Here is a 19035-nt window from a genome sequence, read left to right as displayed (position 1 = left end):
GGTGACCAGCGCGTGGGGGGGGGGGTGCTTGTGAGGGCGAAGAGCCATGCTGGGGGCCAGCGGCGTGCAGAGGGTGGTTCTGACCAAGGCACCTAAAATGGCGGGTGTGCACGACAAAAAGTGTGGCATCGGGGGAAAAGGCAAGATGGCGCGGATAATGTTTACCAAACCGTATTAATTTTCCACACCCCTATGTGCTCTAAAACCATACTGGAGGTCAGAGAGAACACCACTCCCTTCAAGCCAATCCCCAAGTCTTTGTAGAATGACTCTGCCCAGGATTTTAACAGCAGAGTCCAACAAGGAGATTGGCCTGTAGCAGGCAGGATCCCCCCTGTTCCTCTTCTTGAAGATCGGACAATAATAGAGGTGGACCAGGAAGATGGGAAGCCTGCTGATGGTATAGCATTAAAGACATTAGTTAGTATTTTGGACCAAAATTGAGGATACTGGATGTAAAGGTCAGCAGGGACCCCATCGGGTCCAGGGGCCTTATGTTTGCTTGTATCCTTGATTGCCCTTTCAACCTCGGAGATGGTGAATTGCATGGTCATGGTGTCTCGAGGAAGCGCTGTGACTGGGGAAGTTGGGACCCCTACCTCAGTTTCATAGATTTGTTTAAAATGGTTAAGCCAACTTTCGTCTTCGATCACACAGTCCATATCTGTTTTCCCATCCTCGGTGAAAAAAGGTTGATTAATAATGGCCCAAAACGCTTTACTATCTCTCAATACATCTGTGGATAAAAGTTTCTCCCAGGCTTCCTCCTTGATTTGTTTCTTACGCTTGGCAAGTGCAAGTTTGTAATCCTTTCGGAGGCTCGCCACAAGAATCTTATCTCTAGGTCTGTGTTTGAGTGCTTTCAGTAAGGCACTATAGATGAGCGAGCATTCCTTATCAAACCATTTGTATGTCTTCTTGGTACCTTGTGAGCCGTTCTTGGACTCTAAGTTCTTGGAGATCCTTGAGCAAATCTCAACGTAAGCAGCCACAACATCAGGCCCTAGTGAAGTAGGATCAAGACAAACTGCCATCTTTGCCTCGGTTTCCTGCGCTAATGTTTGGAAGAATTTTTCTGGAACAATCTTCTCCCATTTTATCCTCCTGCCCTGCTCCTTACTTGAAAGGTCTCTTGGGGCGACCACACCTGTGTCTCTTCCAGTCAAAAAAGAATCCAGATCCACGGTCAATAAAACAGGGTTGTGATCACTGAAAATTGCGGTCTCCACCCTGTATTCCCGAGCTTTTACTAGCACCCCGGATGAAACAAAAATGTCGATAATAGTATTTGCATCTCTCCCGATGAATGTGGGCACTCTGGTCTCATTATTCCCAAGGCCTGGTTCAAATAGATTTAAGTTGGCAAGAAGATTCTCAAGCCCCTCGCCCTCCTTAGTGTGTTCAAAGTGGGGAATCCCCTCGGCCGGTAAACCTCCATATGTGTCATTATAACAATTCCCCTCACAGGGGTGAATATTAAAATCGCCCAGGATAACCATCTCTGGGACGGAAGTGCAATCATGTTTATAGACTGACAAAAAATCTAACAGGGCAATCAGGTGCTCATTCACTAGAGAGCCCTCCCTGGAATTATAAAAATTAATGAATAAAAACTTTTGATGGTCCGAAATGGCCCACTCAATGATAAGCGTGTTCTTAGGAGCATGTCCAATTTTTTTAAAAACCCCAACCAGGTTGAGTGAAAACAGTGTGAGTAAGCCTCCCTTAGCTCTCCCTCTTACACCTGGTACTGCTGGGGTGGAGAAACTGTGAAAGCCGTCCAGAGAAAAGCAGGTTGATTTATCCCAAGTTTCTTGGAAGGCCAGTATATCATATTGTTTAACAAAACCCTGCCGAACAGGGTCTAGGGCCATGGCAGTTATCCCCGCCACATTCCAAGTAAGGATTTTACAAAATGTTTTTTGGGGGTTATGCGTCACCCTAACCTCAGCAGCTACAAGACCCTTGTCAGAAGTTGGAATTAAATTTAAGTTCAGCATGTCCGGAATGCTATTTTCCTTTTCCAGAGAAGTGAGGAGAGAATGAGACCTCTGTCCAGTTGGCAGGCCCTGTTTTTGTCAGTCAACCCAGTCCGTGGTTGACAAGCATTCATAGTGGTTAACAGTTGGGAAGTTAAAGTGGTTATCGTACCCATTTACAGACCAGTGGTAATAATCTGGGTGACTGTTTAGTGGCCCTGCGACAAACCCCCCTTGGAGCGGTCTGCCTCTTCTTCTCCTAACCAAGTTCCATTCCTCGTCTCCACCCTCATCCCAGCCATAATGTTGCGCCTCCCATGGGGGGTTAAACCTCTGCCTGAATTTTTGGTCTTGTGGGCCCCTTAACCAACTCCATCTTGTCTACTTGATTCCCCGGTAGGTAGAAGTAAGAAAAGGGGCCTAGCAGTGACCGTACTTGTTTGATATCTAGAGGATCCTCTGCATATGTGTTCTACCACTTGTGTGTTCTCGAAAGTGACTACAACACAATCCCCTTGTAGATTTTTTCTATTCCCTCCCACGGGGTTCTCTCCACCATTAGGATATTACTTGGAATGTTTGGTGGTAGGGGATGGTTTTTGGAGAGCCAGTGGCACACTTTATTTTTCAAGGCCTGGTAGGATTCTACTTCAGATGGTGAGATTTCAGTGACTCCAGTGAGAATCACTACGTAGGGGCAGGCGTCTGGGGGAAGATGGATGTTTCTACGCGCTGCTGCCTTAACTCTAGGAGCCAGATCTGAAATTGTAGTCAGCGGAGTGGGAGTGGGATAATTAGATTTAACTTGGGGAGTTAATTTAGAACTATTTGAATTCCCTGATTGTTTTGGGTCAGGGGTCTTTACTTTAGTGATAGCCAGATTTGGAGTGTTACTAGGGTTCTTGGGAGCATTGTTCTTAACCACAGTGACGTTTTTTTGCAGCCAAGGATGACTTGTTAGCTGGCTTGCTAACTATATTCGCAACATGGGGTGTCTTAGGATTCAAGGTAAAACTTGGGGCACTTATATCTTTGTGGATATTTTTCAAGATAGTTTCTAGGCAGCGTAATCTAGCCTCTATGGGTTCGAGTAAAACTTTCAACATATTAAAAATGTTATTATTATTCGTAATTAACCCGCTCCCATCTTGGCTATGTTTGGCTGAATTAGTGGCTCTACCACTAAGTTCCAGGATTTCCTCCAGACTGTTATCGATGATGGTGTCGTCTGGAAGACTTAGAGGCAAGCCGACTTTTGTTGGGTGCTCCCCCCCGTATCATTTGCACAGACTGTCGGGTTATTGTTCACTATTGCCGGGTCTATGATGGTGTTGACTCGGTTGTGGGCAGATTGTGCTTTTTTCCCTTTAAGGTTGGAAGATTTGTTGACCTTTTGTTTAGGGATAGCTCCTTCTTTCAGGCCCCTTTGAAGTGTGGAATTTGCCGAAGGTGGATTGTCAGACTCATTTCTAGCTGGATCACTCTCTGTCAGAAGATTGAGATTCGGGGTGGCTTCCAAGTCTTGTTGTGAAATTAAGATGTCAGAATCCCTGGTATCCCCGATGTTATGTACCATAGCAAGGGTATTGGGGCGGGATTCGGTGTTAGGCGTGCATGCCTGGGCAATAAGCCCTAGAGACGATCTCTTAGCCATCGCTAGGTCTTGGGACACCCTCCTGTCCATTAATATTATCCCCTCATCGATTAATGCATGGGTACGAACAATAAAATCGTCCAAAGTTCCGGTGAATTTTTTTGCTCCTGCAACAGCCATGCTTCTAGTTTCCCGACAATTCATGGCGGACTCCAATGCTAATCTCAAATGACCTTTTAAAAGGTTAGCAGTGTAATGACAGGTCCATGTATTTAGGGCTTAACAATGAATGACAAACATCCCAGTGACGTATTAATAGATTAAAGCAAACTTACAGTTTCTTTGTCCGGGCTTTGCTTGGGCTGAAGAAATTTGAGCAGGGGTGGTGGCCCAGGCCAGGCTCCTCAGGCCTCTGAGGGCCACAGAGGGCCCGCCCTTTGCCCGGGCTTAGCTCCGGGCGCCCGCTCGTGTCCCGCGTAGCTGGCCCGTATGCTGCTGATAAGCGCCTCCTGGCGCTACGTCACAATTACGCGCCGCCGCGGTGCCTGCCGGGAACTGTAGTCCCGGAGCGTCGGCGCGATTCAGGCTGCAAGTGACTCTTGGCCCTGGTGGCAGCGTCCTCCCAGCAAGGGAGCTGTGCGTCGAGTGACTCTTAGCTCCGGTGGCGGCGTTATTTAAGGTAGGTCAGCTGTCACCTCCAATGCTCCTGTGCTCTCCCCCTCTCCGCCAGCCCGTGTGCTGCTGATAAGCGCCTCCTGGCGCTACGTCACAATTACACGCTGCCGCGGTGCCTGCCGGGAACTTTAGTCCCGGAGCGGCGGCGCGATTCAGGCTGCAAGTGACTCTTGGCCCCGGTGGCGGTGTCCTCCCAGCAAGGGAGCTGTGCGTCGAGTGACTCTTGGCTCCGGTGGCGGCGTTATTTAAGGTAGGTCAGCTGTCACCTCCAATGCTCCTGTGCTCTCCCCCACATGTCTTATCTTAGACGCCAGGGGATCAAACGTCATAACTACTGGTAGGCAATCCATAGCCTCTCTAGCATTCCGTTCCAGTAGAGCCTCCAGTGGGGTGTTATGCGCCCTCTTACGAGTAGGCTCTTTGCGCCAGTTTCCCTGCTAGGTCTTCTACTTATTCAGAAAAAACCTCAACAGTCGTACAATTGCGTCGGTACCTCAAAAATTGGCCTACGGGCAAATTGTCCCGCAGTGCTCTTGGATGGTACGTTTGGTAATGTAGTAATGAATTCCCATCGGTACCCTTCTGGTGGACCATTGTGCAAAGTTTGTTCTCTTGTACAGTGATATCAAGGTCTAAGTATACAGCGTGCTCATTGTTTATCGTCCAAGTAAACCGGAGACAAGTATCACAGCTGTTCAACCAGTTCAAAAAATTTCAACAAGACACTCTCTTCTCCAGTCCAGATACATAAAACATCATCAATATACCTCTTCCAGAGACCAATATGTCTCTGGAAGAGGTTTGATGAATGATACAGGAAGTGTTCCTCAAACTGGCCTACATAAATGCAGGCCAGACTGGGAGCAAAAGTTGCGCCCATTGATGTACCGGACACTTGCAAGTACAAATCCTCTTTGTAGCAAAAATAGTTACGTGTCAGAACCAGTTCGATGCACTGAAGCACGAACGACTGGGGGGTATCATAGAACCACTCCTGATCCCCCAGGGCTCTCGCTGCTGCCACCAGCGCAGGTTCATGGGGGATGCTAGTTTGCAACGACTCAATGTCAATTGTAACCAGAAATTGCTGAGTGGGATCAAATGCCAGATCTTGTAAGACATTAAGGATATCTGTTGTATCCTGTACATACGATGGTTGCCTCAGGACCGCTTCTCGTAAATAAAATCCGCAAATTGAAACAGCGGCTCAAGCACAGAGGAAATCCCTGATACTATCGGGCGCCCTGTCGGGGGTCGCTGTGGTTTGTGCACCTTCGGTAATATATAGAAGGCCGGGGTTCTAGGTTTGATGTTAACAAGAACCTCCCTCTCCCGTCTCCAGAGACCCTTTGGGTGCACTTCAAGAACTAATTTCTAAGATGGTGACGGAAGACAAAAGTAAAAAATGGATCACCAGCAAGGAACCCAAGTTTCTTGTTAACATCAAACCTAGAACCCCGGCCTTCTATATAAGCAACGAACATGCTATATACTTAGACCTTGACATCACTGTACTAGAGAACAAACTGTGCACGATGGTCCACCAGAAAGGTACCGATAGGAATTCATTACTACATTACCAAACGTACCATCCAAGAGCACTGCGGGACAATTTTTTTTTTTTTATTAAGTTGAAATACAACAGCAGGTGAAAACACATCCTGGGACAAAAGTTCTATGCAATACCGCAATCAATACCCAGTATTGTCATTAATAATCTAACACAGCCATACTACCAACATCCCAGAGCGGGCAGGCGGCGATGTACTGTATACTCTGAAGTACAAAGTAGCAAGGGCAGCAGTAGCAAAACCTAGTACATTACCTACTCAATTCGCTCCAGATCAGGCACTTCCAATTAATACCCATCCTCCCAAACCACTAGATCATCCACACAGTCCCACCAAATACTTCTGCCAATTCCAGCCGGCTCATTAACACTCAAATCTTCCAATACATCCTCATTCGCTGCATCTTCCCCACTTTCAGTCCTCCCGCCTTGCACATATGCAGTATATAGTCCCCAAAAATGTTTGGGTCGGCTTCTGGGTGGAAGCAGCTCGCTATATAGCTCCGATTGCGTGGAGCAATACAGCATATCCCGGGACCACTGTTGGATAGTCGGAACCGGGCCTCTTTACCAGCACATAGCAACTCTTCTCTTAGCAATAAGCAATCCCATATCTCCAGCCTGCGAATTGCCCTTGGGAGCATTTTGGTATATCCAAGGAGAGAAATAAGCGGGTCTATGACCAGCTCAGTCTCAACCACCCTACCAAGTTCTTCAATTACTTCCCTCCAAAAGGAATACACCCCGGGGCAAAGCCATGCCAGATGCATGAAGTCTGCCATTTCTGCATGGCATCTCTCACATTCTGTGGTTTCTCGCAGTCCATATCTATGTAACCTATCTGGGGTATAGTATACCCTATTGAGGTACTTAAAGTGAACCAACATGTGCCTTCCATTGAGGGATAGCCTTCTGGTATTCATGCAGCAATAGGACCATTTCTCGTCATCCAGCTGAACGCTCAAGTCAGGCTGCCATGCCAGCCTAGACGCTGTGTATTTATGTGTCCGATGTGTCATCGCTATCTTGTAAAGAGCTGTAACCATCTTGCGAGAGGATGTCGCTTTAATAACATGAGTCAACTCAGGCTCTGCCATATCATCACCCAACAGCGCCTGCAATGCCCCTCTCACTCTGTGAAATTGGAATCTATTTAAAGGCATGCCACACTCTGGGGACCCTACAATATGTTCAATGGAGCGAGCCGCTCCCTCATGAAAGAGATCACCTGCTGCCTCTATGCTCAATGCACGCAGAGCCAGAATCACGCCTATTTCAGTGCACGGTCCTAGCCATCTCATCCACTCAATAGGCATAGCTGGAGAATATAGTATGGAACCTGCCTGGTTCTGTAGCAGCCAGTGCCAAGCATGTCTAGTGGCATTTAAGAAGTCAATAATACCCGTTCTACGATCAGGGTGTTTCATAATAACTGCCGGCAGTGGCAGCAGATCCACAAATAAATGCTCCATCCGAAGATAGGAGATATCCGCTCTGCCGTGGATCCATGCATGAAGGTGTGCTGCTTGTGCCACCCTACAATACAACTCAAAGTCGGGCGCGCCCAGCCCACCCAGATGCTTAAGTACCCCCCATTGCATCCTGGCCTGCTTACCCACCCAGGCCAGTTTTAGCATAGATTGTCGCAGCCTATGAAAAAAAATGGACGGCAGGACCAAGGGAATATTCGTGAAAAGAAAGAGGAGCCTAGGTAGGACAACCATCTTCATGATCGAAATACGCCCCATCAAAGACAGTGGGAGGCGGCTCCATAACTCAACATCATCCTCCAGCTTAGAGATGGCCGTGCCATAATTTTCTCGGAACACAATATTCGCATCAGTATGCAGACGTATGCCCAGATATTGTACTGAATCCTCAGTCCATCGCAAAGGGTAGTCCATTTCAAATTCCGTGGTAGGCGGGGTGAGCGGGAATACTAGCGATTTTTCCCAATTGACCTTCAGGCCCGACAGAGCCCCAAAGCGCACCACTTCCAGAATGACTGCCACCAGATTATCATCGGGCTCCCGGACATACAGAAGCGTGCCATCAGCAAAGGTTGACACTATTATTCACATGATACTCCCGTAAGGCGCAGGCTAAAGGCTCCGCCACCAAAGCATACAGGAGCGGAGATAGAGGGCAGCCCTGCATAGTGCCTCTGGTGATACAAAAGGGGGGGGGGTGACCAGATCCCCAATTCACACTCGGGCCGTGGGTTTATGATAAAGAGTACCGAGCAATTGTAAAAAGATCCCTCCAAGCCCCATTCTCGTCAGCACCTGTCTTAAGAACAACCATTCCACAGAATCAAATGCTTTTTCCATATCAAGGAATACAGCCACTGCCTTATTTTCCTGGCGAGTATTGCTGCATCGTGCCAAACACAGTCCGAATATTATAAGCTAAATTTCTGGACGGGGTGCATCCAGACTGCTCCGGAGCTACCAGAATGTGAGATATCAGCGCCAGTCTAGTGGCTAGTATCTTAGCAAACAACTTTGTGTCCACATTTAGAAGTGATAGCGGGCAAAACAAGTCAAGTCAAGTAATTTATATAGCGCACTACATACTCAGAGGGTCTCAAGGCGCTTGAGGAAGGGTGGAGAATTACTTGTCGAATATCCAGGTTTTAAGCTGCTTTCTGAAGGCTAGGTGGTTTTGAGTAAAGCGGAGGTGAATGGGAAGGGAGTTCCAGGTTTTAGCCGCTAAGTAGGAGAAGGATCTTCCTCCCATGGTGGTTTTGTTGATGCGTGGAATAGCAGCGAGGGCTTGGTTGGAAGAACGTAGCTGGCGGGAGGGGGTGTAGAAGGATAGTCGTGTGTTGAGGCATTCGGGTCCAAGTTCGTAGAGTGCTTTGTGTGCGTGGGTGAGGAGGCGGAACGTTATCCTCTTATTGACAGGGAGCCAGTGGAGGTCTTTCAGGTGACTGGAAATGTGGTCTTTGCGCGAGATGTCTAGTATGAGTCTGGCTGAAGCGTTTTGGATGCGTTTGAGTTTTTTCTGAAGTTTTGCTGTGGTACCGGCGTACAGGGTGTTTCCGTAATCCAGGCGGCTTGTAACCAGTGCGTGGGTGACCGTTTTTCTAGTTTCGGTGGGGATCCAGCGAAATGTTTTTTTGAGCATGCGAAGAATGTTGAAGCATGATGATGAAACGGCGTTGACTTGTCTGGTCATCGAGAGTGAGGAGTCCAGGATGACGCCCAGGTTCCGTGCGTGGTCCGTTGGGATGGGTGCTTTTCCTAGGGCCGCTGGCCACCAAGAGTCGTCCCAGGCGGAAGGGGAAGTACCTAAGATGAGGACTTCTGTCTTGTCCGAGTTCAGTTTAAGACGGCTGTGCTTCATCCACTCGGCTACTTCTTTCATCCCTTCATGTAGGTTGGTTTTGGCGGTGTTTGGGTCTTTGGTGAGTGAGAGGATCAGTTGAGTGTCATCAGCGTAGGAGATGATTTTGAGGTTGTGTTGGCGTGCGATGGTCGCGAGGGGGCTCATGTATACGTTGAAGAGGGTAGGACTGAGTGAAGATCCTTGTGGCACGCCGCAGATGACTTTGGTGGCTTCTGACTTAAACGGTGGGAGGCGGACTCTCTGAGTTCTTCCGGCAAGGAACGAGATGATCCAGTCCAGTGCTTTTCCTTGAATTCCGATGTTGTTGAGGCGTTGTATAAGGGTTCTATGACAGATTGTGTCGAAAGCTGCGGAGAGGTCAAGGAGGATGAGGGCGACTGTGTCTCCGTTGTCCAGTAGTGTTCGAATGTCGTCTGTTGCTGCGATGAGGGCGGTTTCGGTGCTGTGTTTGGCTCGGACGCCGGACTATGAGGAGTCGAGGGATTTGTTGGTTTCGAGGAAGGCGGCGAGCTGGTTGTTGACGGCTTTCTCGATGACTTTGGTTGGGAATGGTAGGAGCGAGATGGGGCGGTAGTTTTTGAGTTCGGTGGGGTCTGCTGTGGGTTTTTTCAGAAGGGCGCTGAGTTCGGCGTGTTTCAAGCTTTCCGGGAAGGTGGCGGAGTTGAGGGAGCAGTTGATGACGTCTCGGAGGTGGGGTGCGATGATGGAGTCTGCTTTGTTGAAGATGTGGTGGGGACATGGGTCTGTGGGGGATCCTGAGTGGATGGAGTTCATCAGGCGAATGGTGTCCTCGTCGAGATTGGTTCCAGTCATAAAGGATGTTCAAGGGGGGTTTAGGTTCGGAGGTAGGTTGGGTGGGTTGGTCTCCGGGTTGGTTGTTGAAGCTGTTATGGATATCGGCGATTTTGTCGTGGAAGAATGAAGCTAGGGATTCGCAAAGGATTTGAGAGGGAATGATGTCGTTGGAGTTGGCAGTGGGGTTGGTAAACTCTTTGACGATGTTGAATAGTTCCTTGCTGTTGTGGGCGTTGTTGTCTAGTCGGTCTGAATGCGGATTTCTTGGCTGTCCGGATCAGTTGGTGGTGTTTACGGGTGGCGTTTTTGAAGGCGTCTCTGGTGCTAGTGTTTGGGTCTTTTTTCCAGGCTTTCTCAAGGGAACGACAGAGTTTCTTGGATTTCTTAAGGTCATCGTTGAACCAGGGGGCGTTTTTGAAGCCTAGCTTGATTTGACATTTTTTCAAGGGTGCTAGGTTGTCGGCGCTGTGGGTTAGCCATTGTGTGAGGTTAATGGCTGCTTGGTTAGGGTTCGACGAATAGGCAGGGGGGTTTTGAAGAAGCGATGTGGAGATCTGGTCGATGGTGATTTTGTTCCAGTTTCTTCGCAGAGTTGGTTGAGGGTGGTTGTGGATTGTGGTCTTTTTGTAGTTAAAGTGAACGCAGCTGTGGTCCGTCCAATGGAGAGCTGTGGTGTGATTGAAGGAGATGTGCTTGCTGGAGGTGAAGATAGGGTCGAGTGTGTGTCCTGCGTAGTGGGTGGGGGTGTTTACTAGTTGTTTGAGTCCGAGGTTGGCGAGATTGTCCAGAAGGGTGGTGGTGTTGCTGTCGTTGCTCTTTTCCAGGTGAAAATTGAGGTCTCCCAGTAGAATGTAGTCCTCGGAGGGGAGGGCGTGTGGGGTGATGAAGTCAGTGATGTCTTCACTGAATTGTGTATGGGGTCCTGGTGGCCTGTAGAGGAGGGTGCCTCTGAGTGTGGTCTTGGGGTCGGTGTGGATCTGGAAGTGAAGATGTTCGGCAATAGCGAGGTTGACGTCTGAGCTGGTTGAGACGCGGATGGAGTTCTTATGGACGATGGCGATGCCTCCTCCTGATTGGTTGGTGCGGTCTTTTCGGATGATCTTGTAGCCATCCGGGATGGCTATGGTGATGTCTGGAGCTGATGAGGCGTTCATCCATGTTTCTGTTTGGAAGGCGACGTCCGGAGAGATGGTGTCTAGTAGATTCCAAAGGTCGATGGCGTGTCTGTGGACCGAGCGGGTGTTGAGCAGGATGCATTTTAGGTGGTTAGTGTCGGATTTCTGTTTGGTGTTTGTGGATTTGGTGTGGGTCTTGGTGCAGTCGAACTTGCAGGAGAGGCAAGTGAAGGGTCCGTGGGTGTGTCCCGGTGCAGCATGGTGGCAGTTAGGTGGGCGGCCGGGGTTGAGAGCAGTGAGGGTTGCGGCGTCGTAAGTTATGCGGGAGGGCTGGGAATTGCGGGGGCCAGGGGGTCTGGCGCTGGGCGCGGTCCAGGCACGGACGGGCGTAGACGGGCTTACCTTTGGCGCACCTTCGGCGCGGCCGCAGCGCGTGGACGCTGCGCGTAGGTCCATCTGTCTGAAATGGAGAGTGGAGGGGGCGGAGCGTGGGAGGGTCAGCTGGGAGGCGGTAGCGGGGGGAGTGACGTGCTGGAGGCAAAAACAAAATGGCAGCAATCACAGCAAAGACCAAAACAGGGCGAGATTGGGGGCACGAAGCGAACTGATAATAAGGGCACAGTCAGGCAGTCAAAATAATTACAGTAAGCACAATGACAATTATATTTGCGGAGCGATGCAAGCAGTGGGGGAGTAAAGCGCCTTGAAGGTGATCGAGCACAAGTTGCAGAAAGCTCTACTAAAAAACGGCACAGGCGCTAGTTAGGCAAAGCAGGCACAAGTTGCAGGAAGCGCTGCTAGATTATATTAAAGCACACAATAGTATGGTAGCAGTGGGGAGTACGATACCGGGAGCCAAGGGAGGAGCGAGGAGCGACCGCTACGAGCTGCACTCATTTAAAGCTTTACCTGGTTTGGGAATGGCATCAGCATGGCCTCTCTCATTGAAGGGAGCATCACTCCCGACTCGTACATATCCTCAAACAGAGTAGCAAGATGCGGGAGCAGCTGCTCTAAGAATGCCTTATAAAAGGCCACTGTTAAGCCATCAGTCCCTGGCGCACTACCCGCCTTCATACTGCCCAAGGCCTCAACAATTTCATCCTTTTCTATCGGATGGTGTAGGAGTTCCCTGTGTGTATCCGGAAGAAAAGGCAACTGTATATACTCCAGGTACTCCATAATCTGTTCCTCCGACCCTTCAGACCTGGATCTGTATAACTCAGCATAATACTGCCTGAAGCGTTCGGCCACCGTCGCCTCATCAGTCAGCAACTCGCCACATTCCGATTTGATCTCCGTCACTTGAGTTCTATCCCACCTAGCCTTCATCAATCGGGCCAGGACAGATCCCGGTCTCTCACCCTCTCCATAGGAGCGTGCCGTGGCGTATTTGCCTAGGTGCTTCACTTAGCAATCAGCCGTTTCCAGATATTCCTCCAATAGTGCCTTAATTTCTCTATCCAAAGCTTCAGCGCCTCCTACGAGTCGTTGCTGTTCTAAGCTTTTCAGTTTCCCTTCCAAGTCAGTCAGTGTCTTCCTAATCGCCTTAAGCACACCCGAATGCTTAATCATCGCAATGCCCCTAATATGCACTTTGAAAGTTTCCCAGATCGTTTGAAAGCTATCAACGGAGCCTACATTAGAGTCAAAGAAGGTTTCTATAGCTACAGTCAACTCATCGCGGAATAACGGATCTAACAGGGAGTAAGGAGGGAACCTCCATGTGAAAGGTGGAATTCTCCTCGCAGGCGAGTCCAGGACCAAATGCAATGGCGAATGGTCCGACAGCGTGCGTGGCAATACCATTTATTGCCGAACCTGGTTAATCAGGGAAGTAGAGGCCAACCAGTAGTCAATCCGAATGTGAAGATTAAGATACCCAGAGTAATGTGTAAAACCCCCTCTCTCTCCACTCCTCAGACGTCACATATCCAAGCACACCATTACTTCCTCAAGCTTTCCCGCAGCTGCCGCTGGGCTCCTAGGGGGACCAGCCGATCTATCCAGCTCTGGGTCTCTGACCATATTAAAGTCTCCCCCCCAAAGGATCTTGGTGCTGTCGTTCTGGCGAGTTCCCCGAAGAATTCAGGGCAGTCGTAGTTCGGTCCGTAGACATTAACCAGGAGGACATCCAGACCCTGGCCTCGACAGTTGGATACCACATATCTACCTTCAGCATCTTCTTGAAGCAGCTTGAGTGTGAGCGTTAATCTGGGGTTGGCCCAGGTCAAAACCCCCTGGCATGCGTAGTGAAACCCGCCGCATAAATATTACCCTCCAGAGCTCTAACTCTAAGCATATGACTAGTTTTAGGAAGGTGCGTCTCTTGTAAGAGAGCTAGATCCACCTTATGTCTGTTGAGAAAATTCATGACCTTCCGGAGCTTACGATGGTCATTAAGCCCCCTAACATTCCAGGACAGCACCCGCAGCCCTAATACGTCACTTGCCATTACCTACATGTACTGGCCAAATTGCATAGCAAAACTGTGTGTGAGCCAACAAGACATGCATCATCTGCTTAAAAAAAACTTCCAATACCCCCCTGAGTCGCACCATCCCCCCCTCCTGCCCCCCACCCACAGCAGACCACCCCCAACAAGGTTGCATGCAAAACAATTCTCCATCCCCCCACCCCCTGATCCCCCCTTTCCCTACCCATGAACACTACTGAGCAAAAAAGAAGAACAGTGGGATACACGCAGGGGCAAAGGCAGCCTACAATATACAAGCAATCTGTAGAATTAAATCCAAAAGCCACCCGCCACCCCCGTCTCCATATAAAGACCATTCAGCGCGAAACCACACAAACTACTATGGTGCAGTTCCAGCTGAGCAATATTAACTGTACACTCATTTCAGATGCAAAGAAACATCACAGCGCACTAAAGATGTCCTGCAACTCCCAAAAGTCTATAGTAGTTGAATAACATTGAGTGAGAAGTACAGCAGGTTATACTCAGTCCTGTGAGGAAAGTAGTTCACTTCTGTGATTCCTGGCTCACACGCAGGTGCGCCCCCATGTCCAGACAGCGTCCCTAGCACCCAGTTGCCAAACACTTTCCTCCATCCACTATCAAAATGACGTAACCCCTCAGCTATAACAGAGAAGCATTTCAACAACATCCCGCCCCCACATCCGTTTACCCACCCCCCCCGCACAAGACGATGCAAAACATGTTTCTTATCTGGAAGATGCACAGCAAGTCCTGATCGTCCATTGGGCCTCCTCCAGCGTCCTCCGCTCCATACGGGGGGGGGGACAGTTCACCATCCATCAAACCCTCAAGACTCACTGTAGGGCCCAAAGCTCAATCCTGGTCTTCCCATGAGCCTCCCTCTGCTTCAACCCCCTCGTTTTGCGAGGAACGACTTTCTTTGCGCCAAGCCTTGAGGGCTTTCTGTAAGGCATTTGGGTCAGTAAAAATCAAGGCTTTCCCCTGCCTGTTTATTCTCAACTTCGCGGGATATAACATTGCATAATCTGCTCCCATTTCCCGTAATTGGCGTTTCATTGGTAGATACTGACGTCGTGTCTCTTGCACCTTCGCCGTGAAGTCCGGGAATAGTGAGAGAGTTGATCATTCATATTGGAGTGGCTGTTTTTCCCTTGCCAGTCTTAATGCAGTGTCCCGGTCCCTGTAGTTGAGTAATTTAGCGATGATGGGCCTTGGCGGCGCCCCCGGTTTTGGTCTCGGGCCCAAAGAGCGGTGGGCCCGTTCCACTACGAACATCGTGGAGAAGGCGGTATCACCAAAGAGGGTCTTTAGCAACTTTTCAACGAAGACCTCCATGTTGCCAGTCTGCGTGGTCTCCGGAAGGCCCGTGATGCGGAGGTTGCAACGCCAAGAATGGGCCTCCAAATCCTCTGTTTTATCTTGAAGCATCTGCAGCGCTCTGCCAAGTTGCTTGTTATCAGTGTCCAGGGACGTCTGCACCTCCTCCACCTCGGTGAGTCTGCGCTCAGACATGTTGATGCGCTCTGCTCGTTTGTCAAGCCTCTCTGCCATGCGGTCCATGTGGTAGGTGAGGGCATCCATTTTTGTGCCTAGTGTGGCTATTCCCCCTGCAAGCTCTTTTCCATGCCCAGCAGGAGACCGCGGATATCCTGTTGAGGGAGGTCTTCAGTCTGCTCTTGCTCTCCTCGATCTCTTCCTGAAGCAGTGTCACCAGGCTTGGTCCCTTTGGGGTCTAAGGACAACTTGGTTTGCGTCCTGTCCGTGCGTCCCATCTTTGCAAGGCCTGGAGGGCAGCTACAGTCAAGTATGGAAAGGGGTGCACTGTGTATTATTTTCCGAGGCACCGCCGGTTAGCTCCAGCCCCAACCAAAGCTCCGGGCTACCACAGGCCATTCCAGCTAACTCCTGGCGCTCACTTCTCGTACCAAATCTTCTGCCAACAATGTCACCGCATGGATCACTGCACATCGCAGCCACCCCCTAAACGCACCGTGATAGTGAGTAGGTATGTCGCTGTCGCGAGTGCAACTTTCCGAGTGATTTCCTCACTCCAGTAATATAGCGCAAAGATTCAGCATACATGGGGGGAGTAAGGGTGCATACAGCTACTTCCCAGGTTACCACAAGATCCAAGAGCCGTGATATGGCGCCAGAGCCCTGCGGGTCCAGTTCTACTTGCTGTAGCTGTGGCCCAATTCGCGCTGCAACTATGCCCCTTCTGGGGGTGAGATACTGGGCCAGAACGATGCACTTTCGTCTGCTCGTCCTATGGCTGGGGCCCCACACTGCAATGGCATGTCCTCAGTGCAGACTCTGGTATCATTAAGTGCATTAGAAGGGCACACGTAGGTGCGGGGGGAGGGCCCCTCACGAATCCTGGCTGCAGCCCAGGTGCCCCCACTTAGTTCCCAGGCCGCAGAGCGACCCCCCAGCACCACACAAGCGTCCAGACTCATCCGACTGGGGGCAAGCAGAGGAACACAGGATGCTCCCGGGCGCTGTATGGGTCCACAGATCAATCCGCCTCATCGGGCGGGCCCCGCCGTGCCCCTGTAGCATGTTCCCGACTCTAGCCTAGGGGCAGTGCGCAGCGTAGCATCGCGCCCGCTCAGACAAATCTCCTTGTGGTGTTGTGCCATGTCACCACTGTCCACGGCTTCCAAAGTCGCCGTAGCAGGCGTTCTCCCGTAGCTGCAATAGTCCGCTTATTATTATTATTATTATTATTATTATTATTATAGGGGTTTGTAAAGCGCCTGGTGACGCCTCCCGGCGTGTCCCCGCGCTGTGGAGAGAGAGTATTAAAAAGGTGGAGCCAAAAACAAGCAGTTACAGAGTAAAAAGATAAGTTTTTAATAGTCTTCTAAAGGATGCCTCATTTTTATCCTGTCTGATGTTCATGGGGAGGGTATTCCACTTCTTGGCCGCAAGAGTACGAAAGGACCTGCCTCCCAATCTGGCCTTTTTTGGGAGCGTTGTTTTAAGCAGACCTGTTCCCTTGGAACGTAGGGATCTGTTGGGTTCATAGAGCGAGGCTAAATCAGACATGTAGAGAGGGGCTTTGTGATGAATGATCCTGTGGCACCAGAGGAGTGCCTTGAATACTATCCTCTTGTTGATAGGCAGCCAATGCAGGGTATCCAGAGAAGGTTTAGAGGGAGCTCTGCGAGGGAGTCTTAGCACAAGACGTGCCGCTGAATTTTGCAGGACTTGTAATTTCCTAATGTTTTTTTCGGAAGTGCCCAGCAGCAGCACGTTCCCATAATCTATACGGGAGGTAATAAGTGCCTGAGTCATGGTGCACCTGGAATTCAATGGAAGGAGATCCAGGGTGCGGCTAAGCGTTTTCATGACTCCAAAACACTTACCGACTGTTTTTTTGACATGACTGTCATAGGAGAGCTTGTTGTCTATCCAGACACCCAAATTCTTGGCTTCCTGACTGGGAGTAGGTACGGGACCCAGACATGTAGGCCACCAGTCTTTGGTCCATGTTGTGTTGTTCCCACCTATTATGAGCACCTCGGTTTTTGTTCCATTTAATTTGAGGCAGTGCTCATTCATCCATACAGCCAACTTGCACATGCAGGATTTGAAATTGTCGGCCTCGGAGGAGGGAGCTTGAGACAGGGAGATCAGGAGTTGAGTATCGTCGGCGTAAGAGACAAGCTCTACGCCGAACGATTGGACTACCTCTGCCAATGGCGCCACATATAAGTTGAACAGGGTGGGGCTCAGGGCAGAGCCCTGGGGTACCCCCTGTTCTTGTGTCATGCTGTCTGAGAGAAAAGTCCCTCTTTGGACCTGAAAGCTTCTGCTTAATAGCAGGGGCGGTGGGTGAGATTTTAAAGTGGTGGGGCGCAAACTAATTAGGATACAGCACCGTAGCGAGCAAGCGCAGCGAGCGAGCCCGAACCCCAAAAGGGGGGTTTGGAGGGATAACCCCCCCCCAAGAAAATTTTGGAAAAAAAGAAGAAAAATCGTGCATTTTTAAGCAAATTTGAGAAAGCAGGAAGGTTAATAAAGCAATTGTGAAAGAGCAGTTATTACATTAATAGATGGCATAACATAGGTAGCTGCTTATTCAGTATTACCACAGAGCTTCATACATTCTGTCCTATTATGCTCAGGTGCTAAATTCAGACTATAAGACTTTCATGGACTTTCATGGAAATCTCAGCTCTAAGAGTAGAAGAAGTTGCACAGCAGTGTACCAACGACCCCGCCGCCGCCAGAGCCAACCTGCACGAAGGGATGAAAGAGGTAGCCGAGTGGATGACGACCAGCCGCCTGAAACTGAACTCGGACAAGACGGAGGTCCTCATCCTGGGCTCCTCACCCTCCGCCTGGGACGACTCCTGGTGGCCTCCCGCCCTGGGCACCGCACCCAAACCGACAGACCATGCACGAAACCTGGGCGTCATCCTGGACTCCTCCCTCTCCATGACCAGGCAGGTCAACAACGTCTCCTCGGCGTGCTTCAACATCCTACGCATGCTAAGGAAGATCTTCTGGTGGATCCCCACCGAGACCAGAAAGACCGTCACCCAGGCCCTCGTCACCAGCAGACTGGACTACGGCAACGCCCTCTACGCCGGTACCACCGCCAAGCTCCAGAAGAGACTCCAGCGGATCCAGAACGCCTCAGCCAGACTCATCCTCGATATCCCACGAACCAGTCACATCTCCGAACATCTGAGAGACCTTCACTGGCTCCCCGTCAACAAAAGAATCACCTTCCGCCTCCTCACCCACGCACACAAAGCCCTACACGACCAAGGCCCGAGCTACCTCAACAGCCGAGTCAACTTCTACGCTCCCAAACGCCACCTCCGATCAGCCAACCACGCCCTCGCCGCCGTCCCCCGCATCCGAAGAGCGACTACAGGAGGAAGGTCCTTCTCCTACCTGGCCGCCAAGACCTGGAACTCCCTCCCGACCGACCTGCGCCTGACCCAAGACCACCTCTCCTTCAGGAAGAAGCTGAAGACCTGGCTGTTCGAGCAGTAGCGGCACCCCCCCCCCCCAGCGCCTTGAGACCCTACGGGTATGTAGCGCGCTTTATAAGTGTCAATGATTGAGTGTAATGGTTGCCAGGCTCGTTCCGCAGGAGCGTCAGGAACTTGAAGAAAAGTCCACAGTCTTCCCCTACGGCCTTCCGACTCTATTAGACTCTAGAGTAACGAATGGCACGCAAGGGGAAAACAGGGAAACAAAACAAGGAAAGGCGGGGGAAGAAAAACAGTCTTACAACATACTGAATATTAGACTCTAGAGTAACGAATGGCAAGCAAGGGGAAAACAGGGAAACAAAACAAGGAAAGGCGGGGGAAGAAAAACAGTCTTACAATATACTGAATATAAAAGAGGCAGCGCAATGCGCTGTTACCGTGATTCTGGTTGAGCTGAGCTTTGTACACACACTTCACATAGGTCCACGCAAGTACCCCAAATATAAATGGTATAAAGGTTTTCGCAATTTGCCACGGTGAAAG

Source organism: Lissotriton vulgaris, chromosome 4_1, assembly GCF_964263255.1.
Source record: "Lissotriton vulgaris chromosome 4_1, aLisVul1.2, whole genome shotgun sequence".
Lineage (NCBI taxonomy): Eukaryota > Metazoa > Chordata > Amphibia > Caudata > Salamandridae > Lissotriton > Lissotriton vulgaris.
Note: the sequence above shows the minus strand (reverse complement) of the source record.